The sequence below is a fragment of the Benincasa hispida genome, chromosome 7 (genome assembly GCF_009727055.1).
Source record: "Benincasa hispida cultivar B227 chromosome 7, ASM972705v1, whole genome shotgun sequence".
Classification (NCBI taxonomy): Eukaryota; Viridiplantae; Streptophyta; class Magnoliopsida; order Cucurbitales; family Cucurbitaceae; genus Benincasa; species Benincasa hispida.
The window spans coordinates 41,577,260-41,593,756 of record NC_052355.1 but is presented as its reverse complement, the minus strand read 5'-3'; positions in this window follow the sequence as shown (position 1 = coordinate 41,593,756).

Genomic DNA, 16,497 nt, shown 5'->3' with positions numbered 1-16,497 from the left:
GAGTTTAGCTGTCGATCTTTAGTGGAGTGTCTGGCAGTTAACAGATGGTGGATCTCATGACTAAAGAGTTTAGTCAGTTATTCACGTACCGTTGGAGCTTCGAGCTACAGGTCCATAAGGTCCCCATAGTAGCTCAATGGATTCAGTTGAGGATCAATTCTTGGTGTTGATTTGAAATGTACAAATTAACAAGAGGTAATTCGATTATATATGATATGATCGGTATGATGTACGAGATACATCTAGTGGAGGATTAATGTAAATGAGATTTAAATTAAGTACCATGGAATAGAAAAATAGCTATAGTTATATGTTTCATGAGATGAAATATTAAAACTATAGGTTATAAATATAGTATGATAAGTTGGTTATCAATTATATTTATAATAATATTATTTATTGGATAATTAAATCTTTTTCTCTAATAACCAATTGAGTGGAAGGTTATTGGTGGTTCATGGTAACCATGAGATAAAAGGAAAATTGTTTTCCTAATTTTAGTAATTTTTTTTCAAATGTTGAATTTTTTAGAATTCTCTCTCAGAAAAAGAATCTCACGGAAGTTGTCAAGTAAATAAGATTTACTAAGCGATAGCTTAACAAAGGTAAACGATCGTGTAGTGTTTGTAGGTAATAGACACGTTGTTAAGCAATGAACTAAACGATTGCTTAGCTTTTTCTAGACGATCGCCTAGCTTTTGCTAAAAGATTGGGCATCGACCTATATGATAGGTTCTATCTTCTCCCACTTGCTCAATAGTTTACACGATTATTGATTCCTCCGTCTTCTGCCTCAAACCAAGTTCACAAAGAGTCGACCCTCTGAATTCTCACACGAGAATACCAAGGTAGCATTCTTGATGGTGTCATACTCAACTCAAAGCCATCGAGGTTCTATGGAGGCCGTTCTTGCTGTTGGGGTGTTCATGACCGAGGAGATCACTGAGTTCGAGTGCACAGTGTTCGTGTTGTGTAGCGGTCATGTTGTCGAACATTCGAGGTTGCTGTGTTCGAGCGTTCGTGATCAAGAAGCATGGAGACGAGTCTACAAATGTGTATAGAGATTTCTCTTCTTGATCATTTGTAGTTTCATGCTGTAATTTTTGTATTGAATGCATAATCGTATGTTTCGTTTTATGACTGTAATTTGGAATGTTCATACATGATTGTAATATGGAATGATCTTTCTGCTGCTCATGGAAATCCTCGTGTTCGATTTCCTTCAATAACATCACATGGATGACATGAAATCTTGTCATTCATTCCAAAAGACTTTATACACTCAACAACAATCTAGGATGCCACTTACCTATGATCATCTTTGACAATGTCGACAGCACATTGATAGGTGTTTGTGAATTTACGAACCATCCACACCTAGTTTTCTTATACACAGATGCACGTAAATACCAACCCCTGATATCAAGTATCAAATGACGTATGATTTGACCTAATCATAGTAAGTTCAAAATTATTATTAAGAGCAAGCAAATAAATAGCTTTTTTCAATATAGATTTGTTCCTAAACCTTCTTTAATAGAAATTTCAGATTGAGAGTATACAAAAGCTTCAAAATCAATTATTTCGTTATTTCGATCTGACTGTTAGACGGAATGCTTTATTCTTGCTAACTGACTTTTCAAATACACTAAATTTCCAGAAGTACTAGACGATACAGTGTCAACAACTATACATAAATCATTATGGGGTAATTTTGATAAAACTAACATAAGCCCCATCCTTATATTCAATGATTCGAATAAGATTCGAATTGTTGGAACCATACTAGTAAACTATCAAACGAGACATAAAGAGATTGGAAGATGGGAAAAGGCTTACCTTGAATACAGTCAATAAATTGTTGAAACGAAGAATCTATGGAATATAAGATTTGCATCACGATGATCGTTGTACAACCATAGCAAAAACAGAAAGATTAAAACAATGGATAGTCACTTTTTTGTAGAAAATATAGACTTCTCTTAAGATATTGATAAAATGAAAAGTATATCCAGGATATTTAAATAATAAAACAATATAGTAAGATGATTCTAAATAACAGGTGACTAAAAAAATACGAAAAAATGATAAAACTTAAATGAAATATACAGTTTATTAGATAATTGTTGAATGAGAAATTTTGGACCAATCACAAGTCACCACGTCGTTTGCTAAATTAACGATGAATTTCTAAATCATTGACTTTGGATCCAATTAGAAGTTGACACATGTCCCGAATTGAATTGAAGACAAGTTTCGTTGAAGTCACACGGATGAATCAAATGAGATTAAATTAGTCCAACTTGATATTACTATTTGGGCTTAAAGTCCGAAACTATAACACTCCAAAAAAAAAAAGTTGAATTAGACCCAAATTCCAGATCAGGCCAAAAACTAATTGGGCCTAAAGGTCAGGCCCATGGACCAACCAAGCCAACGAAACCCACTTGAGAACTCTATAAATAGAGAATATCTTTTTTGTAAAGGCAGCATTTTCTATACTCAGAAGACCCAGAGAGAATTCACTAACAAGCAGAGAAGCTTCCAGACTCCTGAAGCTGCACTCCTATAAGGCAGAAGACCTTTAAAGATACAAATACCTCTTCCAAGACTTATACTTCAAGCTTTCAAGACTCCTGAAGCTGCACTCCTATAAGGCAGAAAGACCTTTGAAGATACAAATACTCTTCCAAGACTTCTACTTCAAGCTTCCAAGACTCCTGAAATTGCACTCCTATAAAGCAGCAAGACCTTTGAAGACACAAATACTCTTCCAAGACTTCTACTCCAAGCTTCCAAGACTTCTACTTCAAGAACGTTCGGTGCTTTCCTTTTCCAAGTCAAGCATATTCACCCAACTGAGAGAGAATCAGAGAATCAAATATTAGAGATCGAACCACATCGCATCAAATCAACTCCAATATCAACACCAACTCAAGTTTAACTCCACGAAACACGTTTCTCCAGAAACCTCGTGTGAACAATGATAATATGTATAAAATATTAAGTAAAATTCAAATCAAGATAAAAAAAAATTGTTTGAATTTAAAATAATAAAAGTGAATAAAATAACGTAAAATATAAAGATATATTGTAAATTAAAATCAAAATATTGATAAACAAATTAAATATTGATTAATTCTGAATATTTTCAAAAAGTGGTTAAATCAAATAGAAAAAGATATGAAACTAGCAATTCAAATTTCAAAGTAGGAGAAAAATCCGTCACCTTTATCTCTTGAATCTGTTAGGCTGAAATCTCATACCTAAAAATTCCATTTGCACTCCATTTGCATTGTATTTATATTGAGAATTGATATACTATCTCGTAACATACGATTCCATTTTATACTGTATTTCTGTTGAGAATTTATACATGGTAGAGCAATTACATAGTACTCGAAAAAACTATTAATCGATCATACCAAAGACAATTTATGGATTAAAAATATATATATGTGCATGGCACGCTTTTGCAAAAAAATCTTATTATTTCCATTTTTTAGACAAAAATCAAAAGACACCCTCAAGTTTACCTTTTCCTCCCATTTCTCAAATCAAAAAACTTGGCCCAGTTAAACCAGAGAAGGCCAAAGTAGCCCAAGGACCTCAGAGCTTATTCGTTGTAATGGCCCAATCTAATTGTTGACAATTTTGTTAACGGTAGGTAGGATGGTATTTCCCTTCAATAAATAAATAATAATAATAACAACAACATTTCAATAAAATTCATCGTAGTACTTTTAAAAAATTTGATCATGTTTTTAAAGAGTAGACTAAAATTTCCATAGCATTATGAATAAATATGGATAAACAAATTCGGTTGTATTTTCAAATAAAATCTTGCCAATAAAAATGAAATCATCATAATTAATAAATTAGGTAATCCTCCTAAGTCCAATAATTTTATTTTCACATATAATACAACATTGAAATGAAATTTCTTTAGTCAACACAATTCAACTAATTACAACATAACTAATTACAACATAGGTAATCGATCAAGAAGTTAAATGTTCAAATCATACCTCACATTATTTATGAAACTAATATCTACCAGTACTAAAAACATATATATATATATATATATATGAAGATTTATAAATCCAAAATTTTTCTCAGGTTTAGTCTACATCCTTCGACTTGCATACAAAAGCTCCACTTAAATTTTAAATCTTAAATATATAAATAAATTCGCTCAATTAATCATCCTTTAATTATAGATATTATGGACAGTAGCAATAAAACGAACTAGTTGCTAAAAGTAATTATTTGGTTTTTTTTTATTTATAATCAAGCCTATTTTATACACATTTAATACAATGATTTTCATCTTTCTTTAAATTCTTAATTAAATTAAAAAAAAAATTTGAAAACTACTTTTTTTTAATTCTCAAAATTTGACTGAATAAATTTAGAAGTGTAAGTAATGTTCATAAATTTAATTTTCAAAAACAAAATGACTAACAAACGAGACCTAAATGTTAGAGATTATGTTCGTGAACTTAAAGGTAATTGTAAAAATCAATCAAATTTCAGTAGGGAGGTAAATAAAAACCCCACATTCAAACAATATTAAATGGAGCATTTATCTTCTGCTTTTAAGGAGCTCATAAGTCAGAGCTCCTACTCATCTATATTTTTATATACTTCCCAAAAAAATTTATAAAAGAAGAATAGAAAAATTCTAGACTCTCCGATTTATTATTTTTCATCCTAATCTAAACATTGTAAATGTGATAATAAAATGATATATCAATCTGTTTTGTTTTCCCCAAATATGAAAAATAAGATGATGCCTTTTTTAACCAAAAAAACAGATTATATTTATGGATTTCTGGGTCCGAAATTGTTGCTAAAATCAAATAAATAGCTGATGTCAATGGGAGAAAAATCTATGACTTCCTGACCACTCACCAAAACTAAATTAATGGTACATTTTTTTAAAAATTAAAATATAATTTTATATTACTTTTAAAAAGATAAAAAGTAAAAAATAAACAGTTTATTTACCATGTTTCTTCATTATTAGCTGAATCAGGCTGCGTTTTACTTTTAACCGCTTTTCTTTTCTTTTCTTTTTTTGGAAAAATATATTGTCTTATCAACTAAAATCACTTTTAAAATATCCCTAACAGCTTTCAAATCTCACTTTTTAATCATTTTTCAATCTCCATTTTTTTTAAAAAAAACATTTCAATCTCCAATTCATTATGTAAAATTAAGATGTATTTTATATATCTAATATCACGTAACCAAAATCTATGCACCCATTTTCTTAATCCTATCCTATTGATTTTGCTATTTTCCTTAACATTTAACCATTAATCTAGAGCAAACAAAATATAACATTAAAAATACAAATTCGAACAGTATCTTTATTTTAGTTATTTTATCTAAAACAAATAATTTAGTACTGATTTATCAAACAATGTAAATGCTTCCTACACTAACATTTTTTTTTTAATAAAAATACTGTTAAACCAAAATTAATTTAAAAGCTACCATAATTCGAAAATTAAGGGTTAATTGTCGATAAGCTAAATTAAATGGGCGTTAATGAAGAACGTGGATGTCTTTTTCCTCTCACTACATAATCCGCCACTGCTTTTAATGAAGTTGAATTTCAGACGATTCATTCTCCTTTCTTTTTTTTTTTTTTTTTTTTCCTTTCTAGCAAATTTTCTTTTTCTTTTTTCATTTTTAGTTCCTACATACCAAAATTTCCTTTTATGGGTCTCATAACTTCAACACGTGTTTCTGATACACATACCTTGAGAAATTAAATAAGAAAAATTGATTTCATGGGTATATTGAGAAACAAAAACAATTACATTACAATATGTGTCAGAAAATGAGTAAAAAAAGAGGGAAAAAAAAAAGGAAAATTGACTGATTTTTCTATACAGTATAAATTAGAAGAAAAAAATAATAATCATAATCAGCTTCTTACAATGATACGATCATATGAATACTTGTAATCAGAAAATGTTTTTTTTTAATTGGGAGGAACAGAGTCAACTACAGAGTTGTGGCGGTCGGAAGGGCCGGAAGGAGGAATCGGAACGCCTCTGGGAAGAAAGCTGAAGGTCTGACCGACATATCGGAAGCCAGTCTTGTAATTGAAATTGTGTTGTTGATTGTAAGAATTCGACATGTCGGAGTTTTCCATCGTTTTACCTGGACGAGTTGCAGAGCAAAACCCAGAAAAAAGAAGAAGAAGAAGAAAGATGAAAATGGCGATCGGAGAAGAAGAAGAAGGCATTGTGTGTCAAGTGTTTATGAAAGAATTAATTGCATGGGGAAATTATATAATGGAGTATTTATAATAGGGGAAATTATAAAAGGTCAACGGGGATTTTATATAGTGAAGAGGACGTTAATTTCGCAGGATTTCATTACAAAATTTCAAATTTGATTTTTGGTTTTTGTTGAATTTAGGGAATGGGATTTTTCGTGGAAAGTTTAAATGGGTTGGTTGATATTGGCAACTTATGTGAATGGGAAAATTGGAATGTTTTTGGTTTGTGTGGGGAACACTTCCTCCTCCCTTTCCTTTCCTCTTCATATTTTATCTTTCCCTTTATTGAAATTTCCTCTCTTTTTTCTTCTAATTTTATTTCTAGAGATTATTTGGTCAAGAACATAGTCCCCAATTGTTTTTTTAACCGATTCAAAACATCTCTCTATCTACATTTAACATGCAAGATCTAGTTTCGAATAGGGTGAAAAATTTTCAATTAGATGGAGAATGAAGGAGGGAGAGGAGTATTCTTTTTTTTCCATCGGTTAAACACGGACGAGGACAAAGAAGTCGTCCCTGATCCCGTCCCTCCCCATGAACATCTCTATCTATAGATAAAGATTTTTCTCGAACCCAAAAAATTATTAAACTACGACATTTAGTAGCTGAATTTTGAAAATTGTGTATATTTTAATCTAAAAGCTTTTTAAAAAATGTCTAATGCATTCCTAAACTTTCATATTTGTGTCTGTTTGGTCACCCAACTTTTAAAAAATGTTTAATTTTATTAAGATTTTGATTTTGTGTCTAAAAAATATTTATATATGTTAGCAATTGTTTAAAATTGACGGACCTACTAGACACGAAGTTGAAAGCTTAATGGATCTCTTATTAAAAAAAATTGTAGATCTAATGTATTAGTCGATTTAATTTTTTTTTAGTATGTATTAGATATTAGTTTAGGAATCTATTTGACATGAAATTAAAAATTTAAAGACATATTAGATATTTTTTAAAATTTATAAAGCTTTTACACGATATTTTATCGTTTAATAGACTAAAAATGTAATTTAACTAAAAATATAGAAAAAAAACTTGGTCATAACATTCGAGCCGCCAACAATGTTTAATAAAAATATGTCATGTGATTAATTTAAAAAAAAATAAATTGGATTATTTTTTATTTTTTATTGTTTTAAAAAAGAGAATGCATGGAATTAGGTGTAACCTAATTATTACCTAAATATATATTACTTTTCGGTATGTAATTTTTAGATTTAAATATTATTTTGGTTCTTGAACTTTGAGTCTTGTTTTATTTTGATCCCTAGACTTTTAAAAACGCCGATTCTAATCCTCTAACTTTTAAAAAGCATTTATTTTAGTCTCTGTTATTAAGATTCTATTAACTCTTACACAAAATAATGAGATGACTTATATTTTCATATGACCTAAATAAGTTAGTCACGCTAAAAAATCTAGAGTTCCAATTTTGAATTAGATGGTAAAATAATTTTCTATAGGAGAACTCAAAAGTAATTTTTGCATTCAAGACTTTGGCTGTATATTGGTGCATTAGCTTTTGATATTTTACTTGGCCTTTATTTTGCTCAACACATGCTAGTTTAAATTTCATCAAAGAGTTAAAAAAGTCTTAATAGTAGGGACTAAAATAAACATTTTTTAAAAGTTTAGAGACCAAAATAGAATAAGATGATGAAAATAGAATTTAAATTTAAAGTAATTAAAAGCAGTAAATTTTGTATTTACAAGAGAAATTGATTGGAATAATTAATGTGATAATCGAGTAAAAAATAATTTGAAGGGAGAAAGGTTGTAGAAATTGGGAAAATGAAGAAACAAAATGAGGATCTTTTGCGTAGGGAAGTGATATAAGAAAACCAAGTGCAATGGCAATGCCACCAAAGACAATCCACATCACACAATTTCCTATAATGCTTGTTTAACTTAATAACTTTAACAATGAAAAAGATGTTTACATTAATTCATTTTAAATTAAACTTTAATATGTCATCCATTTGTTAGCCATAGTTTTTTCACAATTACTAAACCTATACCTTTTCAAGTCAAGTGCAATTTCTTCTAAATACTATTGACATTTCATTCTAATTCTTTAATAATCTTTGACCCACCCTAGCAAATACAATGTAGAAACCTCCCTTATATATTTTTTTTTCTTAAAAAAAACATCCACACAATTCAATTTTCTTTCGTTAAATTACAAGTTTAGTCTTCATGCCTTCTACCATGTTCTAGAATTTATTTTATGTTGTGTTCAATAGATCTTTGAATTTTTTATTTTTTGCTAATAAGTCTGAACTTTTCAATATTGTGTTTAATATATCAATGATTTATTCTACTTTTTTTAAAAATTCACAAATGTATTAGACATAAAATTGACTTCTTAAAGTCCTATTATACATAAATTTCAATTTTATATCGATTAGATCAAATCATTTAAAAAAATTTCAAACATGTCATTCATCTATTTGACAAAAAAAAAAAATTGGAAAGTTGACACTTGTAGACATGTTAAGTTTATAAACCTACTAAGCACAAAATTAAGAATTCATAGACCTATTAGACAGCTTTTTAAAATTTAAAAAACAAACTTCAAAATTTCCTAACTAGATTTATAATTTAACCTTTTCTTCTCAATTATAATTTAAATTTTTCTTTAGGAACTAATTCTTTTGATTTTCTTTCTAATTTCATTGTGAATTCATTCTCAATTGTAAAAGAGTTTTCTAAGGAACACCTCTTCTTTAAACAATATAAGGCTAAAAGCATCTCAACAAATTAACCGTTCAAAAAACATTAGAAGATGAATTTGAATACAAAAATGGTTAAAGTACGTGTTTAGTTCATAAAATTTGATATTTACATCTTTGCATCTATTTAGTTTATAAATTTTTTAAAATATCTAATATATCCTTAAATTTTTAATTTTATATCTAATAGGTCTCTAATTTCGTGTCATATAAGATTGTAACAAGTTTTAAAATGTACAAAAACTAAAATTTTAATTTTGAAAGTTAAAAATTAAATAGACAATTAATTTTTTTATTTAATATATATATTAAAAAAAAAAAGTAGAAATACAATTAGGGGGACAATGGGATAGAAAGTGGACAAAGGGTTGAATAATAATAAATAAAAGGAATTGGACATAGAGGGGATGCCCTGGTTGGTATGCAATTACCACAATTGTCAAGGGGCTGCTTTTTTCTGATACTGACTTCCCTTTTATCCATTCTCTTAATCTAAACTCAAATTTTTTCTATGTTAAATTAAATATGTATATGCATTTAGTCTTTTTTAACTTTTAAATTTATAAATTTAGTCTCTTTTTTTCTTTTCTTTTTTCTTTTTAACAAATTCACAGATTTCTTATATAGAAAACTAGAAATTTAAAGGTTAGAAATCAAATACACCAAAAAGGATTAAGCTTGTAATTTAATATCACCAAACTTCTTGACCTTTTTTTGGGGCAATAATCTCTAAACTGTGTTTATGCCTATGGACAATGCCTGCCTCATGGATTTTTTATAACCAAATTTTCATTGACTTTGAATCACATATGAAAATACTTTTATTCTATATATTTATCTCTTTTGGAAGTTGTTAGGAAGCACGTATATATACACCTATATATATATAGAAAAATTATTTTAAATGATAAAATTACTGAAAATATTTTTAAATATTGAAAAATGACAGTTTGTACATGATAGACACTTAAAGACATGTATTGGATTGAGGATATATAAGTTTGGTAGTAAATTTTAACTTAATTTGGTATATATGCAATTTGAGTGTTTGATTTTTACCTCATATATTTTAAACTAAAAAATAACTATTTTATTGTTGTAAAATAAAGTATTGACATAGTAAATACTTTTATGAGTGTTCAATCTGTAACGGCTTAGAGAAATTTAATTTTGATATGTGCTTTAAATACTCTTTGTACATAGTCCAACATTTTTTTTTCTAAAGTTTACTTAATTGTAGTGAGTCAAATTTTACATTGATGTCTTTTTAAAATATAGTATTACAATTATGAGGTGAGAATTTAAACCGTGAATTAAAAATTACTTAATTTCTCTTAAATGGAATATATAAGATTAAAAAAAAATTACACCACACGACAAATTTCTATTTTTCCATTTAAGATTACGGTTAAGTTTTAATTTCATCCAATTAAATCTTGATATTTATATTTATTTAATCCATAAAATTTTAAAATGATAAATTTAATTCTCGAACTCTCTAAATTTAAAATTTATGAATTAACTAAGTACAAAATTGAAAGTTGAAAGTTTCATTAAACATAAAATTTAAATTTATATCTATTCATATAAAATCGAAATTTTTTTAAAAAAAATCTATTAGACATAAAATTAAAAGTTTCGATTTATTAGGTACTGTTAAATTCCTTTTTTTTATTTGATTATAGACATTTTTTAAAGTTTAAGAATTAAATAAATATAAACCACGAAATTTGAGGGTTAAACTAGTAAGTTAACCTAAAATTTTTCTTAATAACTATGATAATGTTCCAATTTAAAGCTCTTACGTTAGTCTAACATCACTAACACTTATTCCACTTTAGTCTACAATGTTGTGAAAGATTTGTTATCTTGTTTCTTTCCTAGTTTTTTTTTTTGTTTTTTTTTTTTAAAAAAAAAACAGGATATCCACCACGAATCTGGTAGTTTTTTTTTTTTTTTTTTTTTTTGGGAGATATTGACTATGAATCTTGTAGTTTTTGTACAGTCAATATCAATTGACCTTGCTCGTTTACATTTTGGCTCTTTCCTATATTATTTTAACATAGTCTTCGTTTAATAAGAATTATATTTTTTAATTTTTAGCGGGTAAAATTTATGCTTATTTTTCTACCATTTTTTTAAAAAAAATTAAATCACATACATACATGTAAACTTGACTTTTTAATCGTATGCATTCATACAAAAACAAGTTTTTACAAACTATCAATCTAAATTATGAAAACGTTTAAAAAGAAAAAGTAGATAAAAAAACGAAATTAAACAATTCTATGTAAAATAAATAAAATAGTTGAGAAAATAAAATTGAATTTGATTGTTGCAAAGTTTTGAAAATTATAAGATGAATGACATCACAACATAACATTATAGGGCACATAAAATAATAGTGCGGCAAGTAGATGAGGAAATAGGTTAGGTAGATTAATGGGTAGGTGTCACACCAAAGCCTATCACCTTATAATTAAACAACGATATACCTTATTTATGGTAAATGCTATTGCATCTCTTCTTCTTAATGTTTTCTAGACTCTATAGTTGAAATTTAGATATATTTTTTTTTAATTTAAAAAAAAAATGTTTACTGGAATTTGGTAGAACAAAAATTATGGTATATATTGTTGTATTTGTTAAAAACATTGTTTCCAAATTTGTAGTTAGAAAAATAAATTTCTTGATTAAAAGAGAATATTTCATCAATCAAAACAAATGTATAAAGATTGTAAAAATAGATTAAAAAAAAAGTGGGATGAAAATTTTTAAATATCTAATTTTTTAATCGATAATATATGTCTTAATCAATTAAATGTATTACTTACTTAAAAAAAAATGTATCTAATAAATTGATAAAGACTATAATAACCTTTGTTGTATTTCCTCTTTTTACAATGACCACGGTTTTTTACCTTACAAATTAATTAGATGAGTCATTCGAGGTTAATTTATTTCAACAAAAATTGAGGATTTAAAAATGATGTTTCATGGAACACATTTTTTAATGGGTTGAAAAATACACATTTCTTAATTGAGTATTATTGGTCTATACTCTTATTCAAGTAATTATTTAATCTTAAATTGTAGTATATAATTAATTTTTTTTATTGTATTTTAACGATTAAGTCTTTAAATTTTATTATGTAATATTTTTTTAGTCTTCATAGCTTAAAACTTGTAAGAATCTTCTTTTAACCATGTAAAATCTTAAGAATTTTTAATGAAGTTTCTTAATTATATAGATCGATCCATTGATTAGAGACTAGATAATTATACACAACTAAAAAAATCAATAAAACTTTACAACTTACCTTGTGGGATTTTTCAGCATAGGGACAAAATTGGTACATATTTAAGATCAAAGACTAAAATTATTACAATGACTAAGTCTACAATACTAAAATTAGGGATTAAATCACCACTCTAAATAAAGTATAATGATTTTTTTGTTCGTATTAAAAAATGATTTTTTTTTCTTTTACCTTGTTATCATCATTAAGACATTTTTTAACTAAATTTATCATTTTCAATTAAAATTCAAACTTTGATCTATTGCTAAAAATAATGAAACTAAGTGCAATCAAATCATTTAAAATAAGCATATATGCATAATTACTTTAAATCTATATTGAATATACTAACCCTAGGATCATTCATACTAAATTGTCAAGAATAAATAACATATCGCATTCGATTGAGTTTGTTGAGAGCTTCAAGATGACTATAGTATTCTTCAACTAAAACTCCGAATGTCCTTAATGGGATCTCTCTCTAGATTAGATTTAAGAAAAACTAAGTGCGTATTGTTTTGGTATATTGGGGACCATAGTCCTAGGTCTCTTTATATACTACTTCAATTAGAGTTCCCATTAAACCCTAATTAACTAGGAATAGGCTTCTACCATTAAGTTCATACTCAATTAGAAATCTAGGGCCTTAATTAATTAGATCACATAATAAGACTCAATCTAATAAAATAATCCAATGTGATAAAATATTAATCCACTCATAGCCCATACTTTAATTATACATATTATTATTTAAATACGTCTAACAATCTTCCACTTGGACTATGTCTGTGTACCTGATGTAATTAACTCACGTAAACCTAAAATGCACATAAACATGTTATTTCAATAATATAATTTTCCCTTTAATTCAATCTAGTCCATCTCCTGTATTAGCACGGAATCAAGGCGACTTTTGTCACTACCCTTGTAATTAAACCTTCATTGATCACCAATTCCAATACATTCAACGACATAGGTCAAGTATGAATGGATAGCATAGAAACTACATGAAAAGTGATCTAAATCATGCCTGTTTCCAACTAATCCAAATTCCTTAGTGAGATCATTCCTAAAAAGTTTATGCTAAATTGCATGCATGATAAACAAGTTCAAATAATAAAACATAAATCATCAACTTTATTCGATATAGAAAATAAAAAAATTAAAGTCAAAGACATCTTCAATAACAAACTCCCACTAAACCATGGAATCAGAAAAGTGACTAACACCCATGTGATTAACATGCTCATAAAAAACTTTAAGTGGTAAACCTTTAGTCAATGTATATGCCACCATAGAGTTTGTTCCTATATGTTCTATCGAAATTTGATCATTCTGAACTTTTTCTTCCACAACTAAAAACTTCACGTCTACATGCCTTGATTTTGTATCGTTTTTTTTTGTTGTTAGAATATATTTCTACCGACTTATTGTCACAAAATAATTTTAGGGGTCTTTTTATGCCAACCACTATCTATAACCCAACGGCAAAATTTCGCAATCATATTCTATGATTGGATACCTCATAACATGCTATAAACTCCGCAACCATGATAAAGAAGCCATAAGTGTTTGTTTAACACTTCTCTTAGGATACAACTCCTTCAATCAACATGAAGATATAGCCTGAAGTGGATTCCAAAGTATCTTGGCATCCAGCATAATCGGAATCAAAATATCCAATGATCTCTAAAACTTCTAATCTTCAATAAGTGAGCATATAATCTTTTGTTCTCTGTAAATACCTCATAACCTGTTTGATTATTTTCCAATGATCCAACCCCGTGTTGCTCAAATATCCGCCTTATTGGGATTGATGCCCTAATCTCGTAAGGTCCTATAGTTTGTAAACATTGTTGAACAAACTCATTGTGTATTTAATAAAATATATGATATTTTATTCATTGTCTATAAAATATATGATACTTTAGTTGCATTAACCACAAACCAATAAACTAACATCCAAGGTTATCTTTGTAATTTAAACATGTATGTAGAGACATACGAGTGGATCATGTTTAAGTGATAACCTAAATAGTCTGTAGTAGATGGATAAGGCTGGGTACCTTATCCTGGTGACACTACGAGTATGGCCCGCTTTGTAGGTGATACAATTGTCGTAAAGTGCTACAAATGATCTGATCATGATCCTTCATGTATAGACATGCGAGTGGGAATATTCTATACAAAGAAGTTTGTATAAGACCAGACCATGAAATGTTTAGTCTCATTATATAACGCCGTTCATAATAGAGACTTACATTTCACCAGGATGATCATAGGTAACATGACCTGAATCCTGAGTGAGTTGTGAAATCCTGCCTATGAGGGCGGTCCTTTGATTTGTATGGGTGAAAGTGGCCAGATTGTCGACTCAAGAAGCCTACCATTTTGAAGATTCATTTTATTGGGGAGCTTGGAACATAGCTACACAAGATGGAATTCACTCCTTCCCCGAGGCAGGGGTAAGTAGATAAATTGCTCTCTTAAGAGCTGATTCCAGGTCTTGAACAATGTGGTGCCACACTCTCTCCTAGCCCGAGAGGGGTTTAGTCATAATAGGACTATGATCTATTGTTCATTAGAGGGATCAGTAGTACTTAAGGAGTTAGATGTGGCTACAGAGGCAAAACGGTAATTTAGTCTAGCTGTACTTACGAACAATTTGTGAAGGGTCATTGTACTGTTTATTGGTTATATCCAATAGATACAAAAATATATTTGTAGTGCGAAAAGTACAACTGTCAGTCTCTAGTGGAGTGTCCGATAGTTAACGGATGGTGAATAATGTAATTAAAGAATTTAATTAATTATTCATGTATTGTTGGAGCTTCAAGCTACAGGTCTATGAGGTCCCTTTGGTAACTCAATAGAATTAATTAAGAATCAGTTTTTGGATGAATTTGAATTGTTCAAATTAATAGGGGGATTTAATTATATATGATAAAATTAAGTTGTTTCAATTATATGTGATATCATTATCATAATGTATTGTATACATTATAGCTTAATGGGAGGAAATAAATATTTGAATGAGATTCAACTATAGTTTCTATGAATTGGATTCGTGGTTGTTAAATTTAATATAAATATGATTTATATTAAATTTCATATAAAAGAGAAAAGAAACTATAGTTTATATCGTATGTGATACAATATTAAAATTATAGATTAAATGTTATATTTGATATAACATATAATTTTATATATATATAATATGATAAGTTAGTTATCATATTTATATCTATATTATTATTATTATTTTAATAATAAGAAAGGGAGTTACAACTCCCTTCCCTTTCTTTTCTCCCCATCCATGTAAGTGGGTGTGGTAATATCTGGCAAGTAGAAAAGATTTTTTTTTTTTTTTTCTTTTTCTTCTTGCTAAGGTTAATCGAGATTGAAAAAGAGAGAAAGACAATAAAACAGTTTTGTGGTTTTAAGTCTTTGAGAGAGTTCTCTAGCTTTCCTCCTCTACATTAAGTTTTCCCTTAAAATACAAATTAGCCAAAGCCCATCGTTACTGGATTCTCACCCTGAGAATACCAAGGTAACATTCGTGGTAGTGTTTGGTTTTGTTCGAGGTTAATCTTGAAGAAAGTCTTCAAATTGTTCGTGAACTATTCAAGGGAAAGTGTTCAAAGGTGGGGTTTCTTGAAACCCTTTCTTTAGCATGCTATAATTTAGAATTAAATCCATATCTTGTTACTTGTTTATTGTAAAATTTTCTATTCAATAAAAATAGATTTTAGTCGATCTGCTTCCACTCCAGGTTCTCTCTCCATAAAGTGTTGGGATTGGTGTCCTAATTCTCCTGGAGTCTCGTTATTTTGTAAATACGCACATTGTTCAATTAATAAAATAAGTGTTATTTAATTCTGGCATTTACTCATATCCAATAAACAAAGCTCCTTGGTTATCTTATGTGAACTTAAGTATGTATATGTGATATACTAGTGGATCATGCCTTAAATGATAACCTAAATCGGTCTGTAGTATAAGGATTAAGGTGGGATACCTAATCCTGGTGACACTATGGATATGGCCCGCTTTGTAGAGGTTTGCAAGTGTTGTAAACTACTACAGATGGTTGATCTAGACCATTCATGTGGAGACGTGGAGCGGGGGTGTCCTATACAAAAAGTTTGTATAAAACCTAAAC